At 41.0% G+C, this 12,622-nt stretch overlaps 1 long non-coding RNA gene across 1 annotated transcript; it reads right to left on the minus strand.

Annotated features, from left to right (window-relative positions):
• Window positions 1-692: 692 nt before the first annotated feature.
• On the minus strand, window positions 693-10,530 carry LOC123930268. The gene is made up of 3 exons (XR_006816030.1): window positions 10,411-10,530; window positions 2,200-2,222; window positions 693-1,024 (listed from the first exon to the last, which is right to left on the minus strand). It is a non-coding gene; the product is annotated as an uncharacterized LOC123930268 (long non-coding RNA).
• Window positions 10,531-12,622: the final 2,092 nt, after the last annotated feature.

Here is a 12,622-nt window from a genome sequence, read left to right on the forward strand (position 1 = left end):
CCTGCCAGGCATCCTGGGCCTATAAACCTCAGGATGAGCAGGAATTCTCGTGCCATCCCCCGCCCCCCCCCCCAACTGTGATGTAGCAGAGAGGTATACAGATGAGCTCAAAGCCTTTAGGTGTTGCATAGGACCCACCAATCTCAAATGCCAGGATGGTCAGCCCCCTCCTCCATCGGCCTCCTCTGCCCAGCAGCCCCCGAAACCTTGCACGATCCCACCACAGGGGTGTCCTCTCACATCCAGGACTCTGCTGCTGGAGGTCCTCACTCAGACCACATGTAGCCCAACACCCAGGCTGCTCTCTCTAAGCTCCCTCTCCTCATTTTGTACTTTAAAGGCAGAGTTTAGATCCCTGGAAAATACCCATTACTTGGGGTGCCTGGGTGGCTTAGTGGGTTAAGCCTCTGCCTTCAGCTCAGGTCATGATCTCAGGGTCCTGGGATCGAGCCTCATATCGGGCTCTCTGCTCAGCAGAGAGTCTGCTTTCCCCTCTCTCTCTGCCTGCTTCTCTGTCTACTTGTGATCTCTCTCTGTCAAATAAATAATAAAATCTTAAAAAAAAAAAAAGACAGAAGAAGAAAGAAAGAAAGAAAGAAAGAAAATACCCATTACAAAGAAGCTTCAGTTGGCCTGGTAACCAGACATATTATGTTTGGAAATAACTTTATTTGTGTATGTTTTGCTGATTCGTCAAGGTGTGTAAAGTGTCCCCCCACATCAGCCATGTTTTCTTTACGGTGCCTCACTGTGTAGAGTCACGATGGCCCAGGTGACTTAGCTCATATTCCAGCTCTAGCATTTTCCAGCTGTGTGACCTTGGGCAATTTACTTCACTTCTCTGGGCTTTAGTCCGCTCAGATGCCAGAATGGAAGCAGGTGATGTCTAGAACCTTCTTCCTGGGGTTGTAAGGATCCATGGAATACAGCATATAATGCAGGTCAGACAGTGCCTGGCACATAGTAAACGCAGTAGTCAGCGTTCCCTAGTTTCATTGTCATTGCCAAAAGACAATTCGTGCTTCTGTTTAGAGAAAGAAAATATTGAGAGAAATTTAATTTGTCAAATTCCTGATTTGGGTGAATTTGTTGTGTGAGTATCAGAGAGATGTTGATTGCTTAAAGCACTAGCAATTCCTCAGTAGATTCAGAAGGTTAATAAACAGGACATGAAACCAAGTTTGCTACTAGTGAGGATTTCTCTCCACTAGTAAAGGCCCTTGAACTTTAATGAATTTAATAAATAACCTCTTCCACCCCCAAGTCCTGTAAACTTATCTGTAGTGACACTGCCTGCCCTCCAGGGGGCTCAGGCTGTTCCTTGGGACTCCCTACCCCTCCTGAGCACACCGCCACACACCCCCCACCACTTCTGGGCTTCCTCAATGTCATCCCTCCCCCACACACCGTCTTGTCTACAGCCCTAAATGAACTTAAGCCTATCCCATTAAAATAACCGACCTTCTCTTGACTCTACAATGATTGCCCTGTTGCTCTCCCGTTCACAGCTCAACTCCTCTTCCTCACCTCTCATTCCCTCCTCTGCCCAAGACTGTCCAGTGTCTTCCCATCTCCCCTTTCCACTAATAACCAATTAGTTGCTAAATCTAATGGACACTGCCCAGCTCCCCAGCTGGATTTCTCTGTAGCATTTGACAGGTGCAGCCTTTCCCTTTTTGGAAATATGTGCTTTTAGTTCCCCTCCTATCTCTTTGATGGTTTCTTCTCTATCTTCTAAGCTGACTCATCTTCCTCCTATCACCTCCCCCCATGTCAGTGCTCCCCAAAGTTTGTCTTTCCTGAGCTATCTTTTCCTTACACTCTGCACACTTTTGTAACTTGGTCTTCTTCCAAGTTGCCCTATCTCAGCCAATGACATTCCCATCCACCCATTGCTTAACCCAGAAACCCGGGAGTAATCTGGCCAATCATCAAAGAGCTATCCATTGGCTTCCCTATAACTGATGACCTTTTTACAACCCAAATCAGAGCCTGTCATTCCTTGCTAATGTTCAAATCTCATAGCTCTAACTTCCAGTTTCCTTCTTCCTCTCCATTCCCTGCATTTAAGCGGTAAACTACATGAAGATCGTGGATGATTATCACAGGGCATGGCACACATTAGATGCTCAATAAATGTTTGTTGAATGTGCCTGCCGATGCCGAAAGGTATAGCGAAGAAGATGTGAAAATACATACCATGTAGTTCCCAGTGGTCCAACCTAGAACAATTTGAGGAAAAAAGTAAAGTAGCATTGGATTATAACCCAAAGTATAAAATAAATATCTATGAGTCTATATTGATATATTTAAATGGTTGAGTAAATTAATAAATGGAGGGGAAGAGATAAATCTCCCAAGCAGAAGAATTCTAGATAATATATATTGATACTTGGGGCGCCTGGGTGGCTCAGTGGGTTAAAGCCTCTGCCTTCAGCTCCGGTCGTGATCCCAGGGTCCTGGGATCGAGCCCCGCATCGGGCTCTCTGCTCAGTGGGGAGCCTGCTCCCCCCCCCTACCTGCCTCTCTGCCTACTTGTGATCTCTGTCAAATAAATAAATAAAATCTTAAAAAATATAGATAGATAGATAGATAGATAGATACTCCATTCTTCAGGTGTAGGCAGTGAAGGGACTCCCTTCAAAAAGACCACAGTTTGGGAAGTGTGGGGGGGGTGGGAGGGGAGGCACATAACTTTACAGGGGAGTAACCTGAGAGATGCTACCTCAGCTGTGAGGTAGGTCAACATCACCAGCCATTAATTATGTTGATAGTATGTATACTTGATGTGATGGGATGAATATGGGACTCCATGATCTTCCTTCCTAAAACTCATAACCTCTCATCATGAGAGAAGCATTAGACCTGTTCCAACCGAGCAGCAGCGTCATGGGTTCGTTCTACATGTCAACTTGACTAGTCTCGAGTACTCCATCATTCAGTCAAACCCTAATCTGGGTGTTGCTGTGAAGGTAGTTTGTATATGGGATTAACACCTATAATCTGTTGACTTTAAGTAAAGCATAATATGGATGGTCCTCTCCGATCAGTTGGAAGGTCTTAAGAACAGAAGTAAGGGCTCCCTGATGGACAAGAACTTCTGCCTGGGGAACTTCTGCAGTGTCAGCCCCTGCCCTTAAGACTGTGGACTTGGGGCGCCTGGGTGGCTCAGTGGGTTAAGCCTCTGCCATCAGCTCAGGTCATGGTCTCAGGGTGCTGGGATCGAGCCCCGCATCGGGCTCTCTGCTCAGCAGGGAGTCTGCTTTCCCATCTCTCTCTGCCTGCCTCTCTGCCTGCTTGTGATCTTTCTCTCTGTTAAATAAATCTTAAAAAAAAAAAAAAAAAGACTGTGGACTTGCCTAACCAGCCCCCAACTGAGTAAGTGAATTTCTTCATGATAAAGCAGTAAATCAAATGTACCAAATATAAATATTTATATGTATTTATATCTAAATATCTATATGTATTTATTAATATATAAAAATCTATCTATAAATGTCTAACATATATTTATAAATATATAAACATATATATACATATATATGTTCACAGAAAGAGGAGACATGGTTATATATCTCTGTCTGTACATCTCCATCTGTCTGTCCTACTGGTTCCCATGGGTTAAAGAAGAAACCAAAATGGAAATTATAAAATGTTTTGAACTGAACGAAAAAGTATTTGTGGAATATGGCTAAAGCAATACTCAAAAATTATGGCCTTAAATGTACATGTTGGAAAATAAGTTTATAATAAACAACTTAAGTACAGTTTCTATAATTTACCAGGAGAACAAGATGAGTCCCTTAAAAGTAGAAAAAAATAACTAAGAGTAAAAATACATAAAACCCAAAATAAAATATCATAGACAGAATCAGTAACAACAAAGTTAGTTCTCTTCAAAGGTCAATAGAGGGGCGCTAGTGTGCCTCATTCGTTGGGCATCTGCCTTCGGCTCCTGTCACTGTCCCAGGGTTCTGGGATAGAGCCACGCATACGCATCCGGCTCCCTGCTCCGCAGGAAGCCTGCTTCTCCCTCTCTCTCTCCCCTGGCTTGTATTCCCTCTCTCACTCTGTCAAATAAATAAAATCTTTAAAAATAAATAAAATAAAAGATCAATAAGATTTAAAAATTTCCAGTGCAATTTATCATGAAAACAAAGATCTCATATTGCAAATATCAGAAATGAAAAGGTGATGGGGTGTCTGGCTGGCTCTTTTGGAAGAACATTCAACTCTTGATCTTGGGGTTGTAATTTCAAGCTCCACGTAGGGGATAGATATTACTCAAAATAAATAAATAAATAAAATTTTAAAAGATTTTATTTATTCATTTGACAGAGATCACAAGTAGGCAGAGAAGAAGGGAAGCAGGCTCCCTGCTGAGCAGAGAGCCCGACCCCACCGGGGCTCCATCCCAGGACCCCGAGATTATGACCTGAGCCTAAGGCAGAGGCTTTAATCCACTGAGCCACCCAGGTGCCCCAATAAATAAACATTTCAAGAAAAGAAATGAAAAGGTAAACTTCACTACCAAATTTAAGGACATTAAAAACAAGAGGATATTATGAATAAATTTATGCCAAAATTTTTAAATTTTCAATAAAATGGACAAAGTCTTAGAAAATTATGATTTAAAGAAAAGAAAATTGGGGCACGTGGGTGGCTCAGTGAGTTGAGCCTCTGCCTTCGGCTCGGGTCATAATCTCAGGGTCCTGGGATCGAGCCATGGGTCTGGCTCTCTGCTTGGGAGGTGCCTGCTTTTCCCCCACCCCCTGCCTACTTGTCATCTTTGTCAAATAAATAAATGGAATCTTAAAAAATATATAAAAATAAAGAAAAAAAATTATGACTTCAACCAACTCAAGAATAAAAAAGGGAATTCTACCTCATCCAGATGAAGTTAGAAGGATTAGGCTCACTGTCTTGGTGTAAACAACTAGAAAACTAGAAAAGATATATGAGACAACAGTTTTAGAGACTGATGATAGGCAGTGCAGGGCCGAGAGCTCTAGAAGAAGGGGGGAAAACAAATGAGCCCTATGATTGTCCCAGTTTCTGCCTAGGGGCACTGTCAAGACCACAGTGCTGGGACATTGTCCTGAAGTTGAGATGAGAGATCAGAGCTTGGGGAAGCTGTAGCAACTGGAATTTGCTAAATGGAATACTAAAGAAAAAGGAGTTATGCATTGAAAGAGCTCCAGAAATATGCATCAGATTATCCTAGAGACTGCTGTTGAATACTAAGCCATGAATATGAGGGTAAAATTCCTTACATCTGAGATAGTGAGCTCAGAGATTAAGACTTCAGAGATTACAGAAGACTAGGATATAGTTAAGTTCTGGCCACCCAGAGTGGAGAATACTTGTTAAAACACTCAAGACACTCAGTAGAAACTCCAGAAAGGTAACAAACACTTTAGCAGTAGGGTCATTTTAACCTTAGAGTAAAGGCAAATTTAGACCTTCCCTAACATCTTAAAAATACGCTTCAAAAGAATTAAGTTTATCATGAATAAGTTAACTAATTGCCTGTTAGAACCAAGTCCAGCATTTTGGAAAACAACAAAATCCAGCACCTTGAGAAACGCAATAAATCGTGGTTTGAGAGAAAATGTTTGCCACATAGGTATCTGACAAAAGGCTTGTATCTAGGCTATGTAAAGAGCTCCTGCAACTCAATAATGAAAAAGGCAAACAACTCAATAAAAAACACTGGCAAAAGACTTGAACAGACACATCACACATGTATAGAAATAAATGGTTAATAAGCTCATGAAAAAGCTCAACATCATTAGTCATCAGAGAAATGCAAATTAAGTACACAATGAGATATCACTACATACTTACTTAAGTGGCTAAAACGCAAAGAGATCAACAGCACCAAGTGTTGGAAAGGAGGTGGAGTATTGGAAATCTTACACTTTTATACATTGTACAAACTGTACAACCACTCTGGAAAAACAGTTTGGCAGTTTCTTTAAAAGTTAATCATATACTTATCTTATGATTCATTTATTCACTCCTAGATATTTATCCAAGAAGATACGAAATATACGTTCACAAAAACCTTGAATGAGAACATTCATCAAAGATTCGTTCATAACAACCAAAAAACTAGAAACAGTTCAAACGTCTATCAATAGGAGAATGACTAGACAAACTGTGGTATACTTCTCATCAATAAAAATAAACAATTACTTACCCATGCTTCGACATCAGTGAGTTTCAAAAGCATCACACTGAATGAAAACAGCCAGTGCCAAAGAGTATTTATTTATTGTATGATTCCATTTATATAAGGTTCTAGAATAGGCAGAATTAATCTATGGTTCTAGAAATCAGTAGTTGCTTCTGTGGTAGTGGGGAGTAACTGGGACAAAGCACAGGAGAATGTTCTTGGGGTTATGGAACTGTTCTGGGTTCTTTTTTTTTTTTAAGATTTTATTTATTTATTTGACAGACAGAGATCACAAGTAGACAGAGAGGTAGGCAGAGAGAGAGAAAGGGAAGAAAGCTCCCTGCTGAGCAGAAAGCCCGATGTGGGGCTTGATCCCAGGACCCTGGGATCATGACCTGAGCCGAAGGCAGAGGCTTTAACCCATTGAGCCACCCAGGCACTCCTGTTCTGGGTTCTTAACTGGTATGATGTGGGATACTTGACTGCATCTACCTATTAAATTAGTGAATGGCATGCTCAAAATGTAAACATTTTGCTATCTATAAATTACACCTCAATAAAGAAGAGCCATGGTGGGGTACCACCGCCCACTTACCATATTGGCTAAAATGAAAAAGAATATAAATACTAAATCTTGGCAACTATATGAAGCAAGTGGACCTCTCACACATTGATGATGGGGATGTAAAAAATGGTACAATCACTTCAGAAATTTCTTATAAAGTTAAGCACATACTTCCCCCATGATCTAGCAATTCCATTCCTAGGTTATACCCAAGAGAAACAAAAAATTTAATTACAAGTATTGAAAATGTATACAATACTATTTGTAGTAGTGTTAGCCAAAATAGTAAAAAAGAATCAAAATAATCCCAATGTCCCAATCCCAAGTGAGTGGACAAATAAATTGTGTTACAGCCATACAGTGGAATAATACACATTACCCACTGTATTTATCCACGGATCTCCACCAGCAATAATGAGGGCTGAATTAATGATACTTGCAACAACATGAATGAATTTCCAAAATGTTACACTAAGTGAGAGAAGCTAGACACAAAATCGTATCTCCTATATGATTCCATTTAAGTGAAATTCTTTTAAAAATCAAAACCAAAAACTAGTCTACAGTGACAGAAAGTAGATAAATGACTGCCTGAGGCGAGGTGTGATGCAGAGGATTGACAGGGAAGAGGCACAAAGAAATCTTTTTGGTAAAAAAAAAAATCTTTCTGGTGATGGAAATATTCCATATTTTTGCTGTAGGTTATATATTGGTCAAAACTCACCAACTTGTAAAATTAACATGGGCACATTTATTGTGTGTAAATTATTCTTTGATGATGTTGATTTTTAAAAATGGAGAAACCAAGTGACAAAGTCAAAATAAAACACTAAGAATAAAAAGAATAGACAGAGTATCCAAATAATCCACAACTATTAAAGAAATTGGATCAGCAGTCAAAGACAGTTCCATGACCGGATAGCTTCATCACCAAATTCAGCAACATATTCAAGAAGCAAATATTTCCAAAGATTCACAAATTATTCCACAAAGCATAAAAAATAAGGGGGTATGTCTTAACTCATTTAACAGCATAATTTTAATACCCAAACCTGGCATGGATAGCACAAGGAAGGAAAATAACAGGTCAATCTTACACATTATCATAAATTTTTATGGAATATATATTATACATATGTAATGTATAAAATAAATATATAAAAGATAATACACCATGACCAAATTGGCTTATCCTACAAATGGAATTTATAACATTAGAAAAATCAGTTAAGGGGCGCTTGGGTGGCTCAGTGGGTTAAAGCCTCTGCCTTCAGCTCAGGTCATGATCCCAGGGTCCTGGGATCGAGCCCCACATCGGGCTCTCTGCTCAGCAGGTAGCCTGCTTCCTCCTCTCTCTCTGCCTGCCTCTCTGCCTACTTGTGATCTCTGCCTGTCAAATAAATAAATAAAATCTTAAAAAAAGAAAAAGAAAAGAAAAATCAGTTAATGTAAATTGCCACATGAATATGAAAGTGTAAAAAACATATATTCATCTCAGAAACAAAATGAATTTGATAAAATTTGCCATCCATTAATGATTAACACTTTGAGCAAACTAAGAATAGAAGGGAACTTCTGTAACCTGATAAGGAATATCTATAAAAAACCTACAGCAGGGACGCCTGGGTGGCTCTGTTGGTTGAGCGACTGCCTTCAGGTCAGGTCATGAACCTGGAGTCCTGGGATCAAGTCCCACATCGGGCTCCCTGCTCAGCAAGGAGTCTGCTTCTCCCTCTGACCTTCTCCCCTCTCATGCTCTCTCTCTCTTTCTCAAATAAATAAATAAAATCTTAAAAAAAAAACCTATAGCAAACATTACACTTAATAACGAAATCTTTCCTTCTGAGGTCAGAAACAGGGCAAGGATGCTTGTTACGTGGTGAGGAAAAAACAAACCTGTTTTTGCAAGTGACCTAATTGTATCCAGACAATCCAAATGAAGCTACAGGTCAATTATTTCAGCTTATAGAATTTTTTAGTAAATTAGCAGCATCAGCTTAAAAATGAATTGCACAAAGACAACTCAATTAAAAAATTGTCAAAGGACTTGAATAGTGAAGATCTACAAATGACCAATAAACATATGAAAAAATATTCAACATCATTAGTCATTAGGAAAATGCAAATCAGAGCCACTATGAGATACCACTTCATACCTGCTAGGATGACTATTATAAAAAAATGGAAAGTAGCAAGTGCCCGTGGAGAAATTGGAACCCTCATATATGACTGATGGGGATATAAAATGGTTCAGCCACTGCAGAAATGGTTTGGCTGTTCTCAAAAAGTTAAACATAGAATAACCATATGACACAGCAATGCAAAAGAATTGAAAATAGGGACTCAAAATAGATCCCAGATGGCCATTTTGGTCTTTCTGTCCATTACAGTAATTATGTCCACCTTGACTCTAGTGGTTAAGGGCCATCACTTGGCCTCTGTTCTGGGCTCCTGTCGTAACTGCTGACTCTCGGAAGCCCACTCTACAGTATTTTCCACTACCATCAACTTTCGCGTGGAGAGCAGAGCCACTACTGAGCTACATATGGTGCCAGTGCCCCCCAACAACTAGCCCATTTCTTATCACTCTACTGAGGGAAGTGTCTCTGAACCTTCATGAGGAGCACAGGAGGCTGGAGGGTTCTCTGGTCACATACAATAATAATTTCATTCCGGTGTGCCCACCTCTCTGCCTTTGAACCCCTTCCCCGGTACTCTGCCAAGGAAGTTCCGGCATTTCCTCCTCATTTGCTGTAATGCATAGATTTCCTAAACTTTGAAGATCTATGCCAGTAGCATATTCCAACTGGCTTTGGATGTCTTTGCCAAGCCTTTAAAACGTTGAAGTCTCAGTCATGGTAGTATATCCCAGATCAATAAACTCTCCATTATCCAGACTTATTTATATTCCACCCCCTGGCCCCAGTCCAGCACCCTCAAGATCCATTCCCAAGCGTGTTCTCTCAATTTCTGCTGCTACAGGTTAGCCAGATCCTATAGTCTTTTGATGAATAATCCCTTTCTTCCCATTGCTGGGACAATACTTCCCCAACTTGGTTCATGGAGACGTGTGACCACAGTTATTGGTTTAGAATCACAGAGGGGGTCGGGGTCCGATCTTGAAGAGGGCATGTATCATCTTGCGAGGCATTTGCCTCAGGGGAGAACTTTGCATGGTATCCAAGCAAGAAGAGGCTGCTCTCTTCCACCAATGAGAAGAGGCTACTTCTGTTGGCCCAAAGGGTTCAGGAAAATCTGGGTCTTCCTAGACAGATGATCCCATACCAGGTCTGAGGGTCCTACTCCTTCTCTACTAGGGTCATGTCTTGCTGCATCTTTAAACATATCATTCTGCTGTTCTCACATTCAGATTATGGGATTGATTCTCAGCCCATCTGCCCAGCACAAGCTGCAGATGAAAGTTCCCTTAAATGCTGCCATAAAGGCTCTTACACCCTGAGTTGATAGTTGGCTGAAGTGAGTCTCTCATTGTTGTCTTTTAGCACTTTGATGGCATTTAACAAATGCATTAACTGGCCAACTCCACAATCCTTGTAATCATCATTTCCCTCTTATATCCCAAATCCTAGTAGTGCATCCCCACATTCACCATGGCGGGAGTGATGATGATGTGTGGCACTTTAGTGGATGTCAGGGCTCCACGTACCTCAGCAATGGAATCCTTATTGCCATCTGGAAGGTGAGTGGTCCAATTCCAGAATCCTATTCTGGAGATCTGCTTCCTGGGACCACCTCAGACACCAGCTGTATTTTGGGGGGTTGCCCTAGAAGTAGAACCTAAGTCAAGGATTCAAAAGCAAGTATTTGAGAAATGATGTTAAGAACCACCAGGAAGCAGGTGGGAAAGTAACACCGGGGAGAGGAGGCCAATAAAGGGTATACTGTCAAGCAAGGTAAGCATGTGAACCACGAGAGTTTAAAATCCTGTTGGGAAACTCAAGGAATCAGGAATCATTGAGCCTCAGGACCATCCCACGTGAAGGCTGAGGGAGGTGAGGTATTTATTCACCGATCCCCAACCAGTGTTCCCTGAAGTTTGCTCTGGATGGGAGTACCATTCCCCAGGACTTTCAGACTGCCCAGTGTTAATAAGGCAGGCTTCAGTGGCCAGAGAAAAGCCCTCAGGGAAAGAACTGCAGTTTTTCTGGCAGTTGGAGTTTCTTCCAGTGTACCCAAGGGCCTGGGGAATGGGGGAGGAGCGTGGAGAACACTGACTACACCAAGGGAAGAATCCTTTTAAGAGCTGCAACAATGGTTCCACTCAGCTGGAGATTAAGGCTTGCTTGGGGCTCAGGGCACAGAAGGAGGTTACCTTCTGGAGTGACTATCCCAAATACCAAGGGTTATTGAGTTGCCGCTACACAATGACGATAGGGAGGACTATGTCTAGAACTCATGTGATTCTCTAGCATGGCTCTTTCTAACTTCCAATACTGAAAGTTAAAGAAAACAACAACAACAAAGGAACTCAATTCTGAGGACTTAGATTCATGAAGAAGGAAGGTTTGGTCACCTGACCTGGTTAAAAAACAGTAATAACAAATTGAGGTTTTGGCTAAGGGCAAAGTGAAAATGAAATGAGTCATGAGAGAAGAGAAGAGTTATAAAGATCAACGTATGACAAGTTACGGAAATAAGGATTGTAGAAGCTACTGGTATTTTCTTTTTCCTTTTAAGATTTATTTGAGAGGAGCACCTGGGTGGCTCAGTCGGTTAAGCATCTGTCTTTGGCTCAGGTTATGATCTCACGGTCCTGGGATCAAGTCCCCCCCATCAAGCTCCCTGCTCAGCGGGGAGTCTGCCTGTCTCCCTCTCCCTCCGCTTGCTCTGTCTCTCTCAAATAATCTTTTTTAAATAGGAGACACTAGAGAGAGATGGAACGTAGGAAGAAGGGAGAAGAAACTATCTCCCCATTCTTCTGGTTTTGTCCAAAGTTGCTCTCTTGTTGGAAGTAGGCTCCAGCCCTCGGCTTCTTCCTGCATGCCAAGAATCAGCTTTGTAGATGGCTCCTTTGAGGACTAAGCAGCAGACCACTGATGACTCTGCCTGAGTAGAGTCCTACCTGTGGGCTTTTTGGGTGTAGTAATCCCACCTCTTCTTTTGTTCCCTCAGCCCTTGTTACTTCATCTATTACTAGTTCCATGGTGTCTCAGTGTTCTCTTTCTCTTTTTGCTTTTAGTCTTCCAACTCCTGTATAACCGATTCCTTGTATTAAATCTCCTCTATCTGAAATGCATGATACAGTTTCTATTTTTCTTACTAGGCTCCAGCTGATACACAAAGTTACCCTCAATGGTAGAATAGATAAACTGTAGTATTGACATGCATTGGAATAGTATACAAGGAAAATAATATGGAAAGAATAGAAAGAATAAAAAGAGAAATTTCTTTTAATAAAAGGACATTAAACTATATTTTTATTGATGGACACATAGGTGATAGCACTATTAAGAAAAGCAAGGAAACGATTATCACAAAGGTAAGGGTCATGGTTATCTCTTGGGAGTACGGATGAAGACAAGATCTGGGAGAAGTACATGGGAAATCCTGAGTTCTTCACAACTTTCTATTTCTTGATTTTTAAGATGATGACCCAGATGTTTGTTATGTAAATTTAAACTTTAAATTTTTAAATCTTTAAACTGAACCTATGTATTTTATGTGCTCTTACATGCATATAACATATCCTACAATTGAAAAACAAAAGACCATCAAAATTGGCATTGGCTCTGTATCTGGAGGCAGGAAGATGATAAGAGGGACTTCTAGAAGTGAAGTAAGAGGGGAAAGGCAAAGGGGGAATGGAAAAGACCAAGTCTAAGGTCCCAGAAGCCAAGAATTGAGGCTGAGGTTGAGTG

Source organism: Meles meles, chromosome 18, assembly GCF_922984935.1.
Source record: "Meles meles chromosome 18, mMelMel3.1 paternal haplotype, whole genome shotgun sequence".
In the NCBI taxonomy this organism is placed as follows: Eukaryota; Metazoa; Chordata; class Mammalia; order Carnivora; family Mustelidae; genus Meles; species Meles meles.